This window comes from Rutidosis leptorrhynchoides, chromosome 9 (assembly GCF_046630445.1).
Source record: "Rutidosis leptorrhynchoides isolate AG116_Rl617_1_P2 chromosome 9, CSIRO_AGI_Rlap_v1, whole genome shotgun sequence".
NCBI classification, from domain to species: domain Eukaryota; kingdom Viridiplantae; phylum Streptophyta; class Magnoliopsida; order Asterales; family Asteraceae; genus Rutidosis; species Rutidosis leptorrhynchoides.
Window position 1 is genome coordinate 65,668,489 of NC_092341.1, and position 4,363 is coordinate 65,672,851.

General features: G+C 31.4%; 1 pseudogene; it reads left to right on the forward strand.

Annotated features, from left to right (window-relative positions):
• The first annotated feature begins 3,154 nt into the window (after positions 1-3,154).
• Positions 3,155-3,850, forward strand: LOC139868130 (presenilin-like protein At2g29900; annotated as a pseudogene).
• The last annotated feature ends 513 nt before the right edge of the window (positions 3,851-4,363 follow it).

Below are 4,363 nucleotides of genomic sequence, written 5' to 3' on the forward strand. Positions count from 1 at the left end.
AACATGATATCCCAGGATAGTTGATTTTCCTCCTTTTTTCAGAACAGGCAACGTCCGCATGCAGTACGCTAGACAACCTGTAAAAACAATAATAGCAAAATTATCAGTACTAAGCCCTAAAACTTATAACTTACATTGTCTATGTACGTGTTGATCCTAGCAGTTAGTGAGTAATATCGTGAAAATAATCACAAACAACCCCATTATCAAAATTTGCAAATTTAATTTATTATTACTGATAAAACCCTTTGACCTAAATTTAACTTCTAGAATCAAGCCATCAATAGTAAATCAAGCATACTAATACTGTATGACACTAAAAAAAAGTAAAAATGGCTCTCCAATCGTCAATCCCTTGTAATAAAAAACAAATCAAATATGTATTAAACTGAAACCAGTCGAAAATTAAAACCCAGAGGCCATAACACATCAAATACCTAAGTCAAAAGCAAAGAAAAAATAATTTTCATGTTAACTGCAATAAATAGAAACGAAGCTTTTCATGTCGATCTAATTTTGTTCATTATCAACATTTCAATCGAAAACAAACAGCAACACCAAGCAAATAACTATAAACTAAAGATGCAAGTTCAGAAACATATCAATTTAAAACAGCTTCAACTATACATTATGTTCATGTTAACAGCAACAAATAGAAATGAAGCTTCTAATATCGATCCTGTATTTTCATTAACAACATTTCAATGGAATACAAACATCAATACCAAGCATTAAAAGAGTATGGTTTGTTTTCAGGTCAGAAAAGAGAAGCATCAATATAAGTTATAATAGAAACAAATACTTAAAAAATGTAGTGTACATGATAAATCGTGTTTATTAGAGAAGTGGTTCTTCCGAGATTTAACATTCAAGTCAAAAATTGAATAGAGCACGTGAAAGAAGTTCAGATTCATACTTTCATATCAACATCAATAATGAAATATTCAAAAGAAGTAAAAAAAAAATTACTATTACTTACAAACATTTAGCAATTAAAAATTTGTAACTTATATATCTTCCAAACACATTCTTCCATACAAACATATAACACAACAAAATCAGAGTTAGCAATTAAAATAGGGAAAAAATTAAGAAAATTAACCACAAAAAAAAAAGTCAAAGATGATACTGAACTTACCTTATTACAACAACTAAATCATATATACAATTAAACTGCAGAAATTAAACAAATTAAGTCATAAAAACCGAATATTTGCTCACCAAAAAGATGTCAACAGTGAGAGCGATTGCTTGCGACCTTATGACAAAGATTATAACATGAATTATATTAATCGTAACCACCGCTACGAACATCTGATAATCAATAAAGCCAACAGACAAAATCAGTAAACGTAGCCAAAAAAATAAATCGAATAGAAAGAAGTATAATGTAATCCGAAATTTCAATTGAAGAAACCCTAACTTTAAAATGAAAATGGCGCTGCTGATCCGGTGGATATGTTGCTTTTGGGAGCCGATGGAATCTGGTAATGATAACAATCGCGATGATACTGAAATTAATAAGATTTTAGTGTGAATACGATTAATTACCAGAGATTATTGAAGAACAATTAGGATGAATACTGGGAAAAGAGGTCGTATCAGAAGATGAGGAAGAGAGAGAGTTTGAGAGCATTTATTTTACTTCTGTAGATCTAAATATTTGATTTGGATATATTTGGATCTTGATATATTTTAAAAACCTACACACATACATTGATAAAGATGCTTGATCACATGGGTGTGTCATAAAAAGTAAGTGTTCTACCTTCCCAATGTACTTACACAATTTATAAATAATAAATAATTAAATAAAAGGACTCCAAAAATTCAAATTTGAAACTGATTTCAAATTGTTAGGTACATGGGATGGTGATGTGGTGTATGTATATATATGTATAGGTAGTTTGTGAGGTAAAAAAATATAGGAACAAATCTTGTATATGTATAGGTTTATTGTGAGTAGAGATTATTTCCCAAGTGGGGCTTGATTGAAGGAGGTGATGACACATAGGGCATATGAAAATATATATATATATATATATAGGGCATGATCAATTGGGAAGTAACCAATCGGGGGGAAGCAAAATATTTTTTTCTTTTTTTTTGGAATTTTTTTTTCCGGCATCAAGATCACACGAAAATATGAACATTTAGAAGAGACACTTCGTGATGAATGTTATTATTTAGGCGGGAAAACGATCGACAAAAATAACATTCAAGATAATATTGTTCGTGAAGAATATGAACGTTTTTTTTCTTCATGTTTTGTGAAGTAAAATTTAGCCCGATTTAGAATTTAGGGTTTAGGGTTTAGGGTTTGGTGTTTTGGGTTTATTCCATAAATCCAAAACACCAAACCCTAAACCCTAAACCCTAAACTCTAAACTGTTCGTGTTAAAAACTCAATCTAAATCCTAAATCTAAACCCTAAACCCTAAATTTCTAAACCCTAATATCTAAACCCTATAAACCCTAATATCTAAACCCGAATAGCTAAAACATCAACATACGCTCGAAAAACACGATAATTGTTATATATTACTTCTTCGAGCGTTTTTCCGCCAAAATAAAAACATTTATCACAAAGTGTCTCTACTAAATGTTCATATTTTCATCCCATCTATAATGTTCGTAAACAAAGTTTTTTCAAAAAACGAAAAAAAAAAAAATTTTTGCTTCCCCCGATTGGTTACTTCCCTCTTGATCCTACCACTATATATATATATATATATATATATATATATATATATATATATATATATATATATATATATATATATATATATATATATATATATATATATATATATATTGATTGATTGATTGATATATTGATAATGATAAGGACTGTATTTGCAATCTTAAATAGTTGAGTGAGAAAATAGTAGAATCAGAGATATAGTATTCTGGTGAACATTCTTGAGAGTTGAGACGTATAGAAACCGAGTTAGTTTTGTACTTGACCCGAAAACCACCCGCACAAAACTATCCACCAACAAAACTGTTGATTACTCAATCTGGCGGCAAAACAAAATAAGACCGAACCAAATTCACGAAACAGATGTAGATTTTATCTCGAGTTCATCTTTATTCAAATTAAATAATTGAAACCCTAAAAAGTTTCAATTTTTATCACAGCCCAGATCATATAATGGACCAAAATCCAAGACCCACAAGCATTCTTCATTCTTTAGGTGAAGAAATCATCAGAATAATACCACACTTTCAATCTAAAGTTTTTTCAGTTGTCCTTTTAATCTCTTCATTGACCACTGCTTCATTAAGCTTTTTCAGTTTCTACCATAGCCACCATAGCTTACACTGAAACCACGTCTGATTCAGAATGGGATAAATAATAAATTTAGGGCCTTTTTTATTAAACGCACTTGTCTTTGTTGCAGTTGTGACACTTGTTGGTGCTTTTTTCTACTCTATGTGAAATAAGTGCTTGAAATGTTTTTTTTTTTTTTTTTCTCTCTCTCTCTCTTAGTTTAGGGTTCATGGGTGGTGAGACTGCTCTTTTCTTGATTCAAGTATAAAAATTGCTGTCGATGCTTTTACATTTTATAATGTTATTGTTTAACTTTACATTGTTGGGGTTTTAGCCGTTTTTATGCCGAAAGTTCCAATCATCTTTTATGGTGATTATTGGTGTTTTGACTGCTTATTGGTTTAGTATGTCGTCTGAATGGACTACCTGGGTGCTTTTGGTTGCAATGTTTTTATATGTTGTTGCTGCTTTTTAGTTATGATTGGTGGCCCATTGAGATAATTGGTTGAGCTTGCTATATCACGCGAAGAATGTATCCCTGCCCTTGCCCTTGCCCTTGCTTATGAAGTCCGATGACGGTTAATACTGTAGTTCAAAGAAGGTTAGGGAGATATTGAATCATCGAGACCCAACATGATACTAATCCCATTAGAACTTGACAAAATGTTGAAGATGGTCAAGTGGGTCGGGTTCATGAGTTATCGGATCCATGGATTAAATAAATTAGGGACCATGGGCTGACAGTTGAGGATAATATGGTGGCTCTTGATACGGTTTACGCTTGTTACTTTGCAATTCTTGCTGTTCGTGGTATTACTCTTATTCTTCTTGTATTATACCAAATACCTTCGCCTGTACTTCCTGTATCTGTCTTGCTTGGGTGTTTTTATATGTTTTGACTAGTTTATTTCTTGAAGTTTTGATGACATCGTGGTACAATGTTCTTCGAATCTTGTCATGTTATAATACAAATTGGTTCTGTTAAGATTTCTGCAACTTTTGATCTGTTGTTAACTTGTTTTAGTTATCGTTTATCCGACCTTTTTGGGTGCATTAATGGCTTTAGTCTTATGTTGTTACTCTGACTCT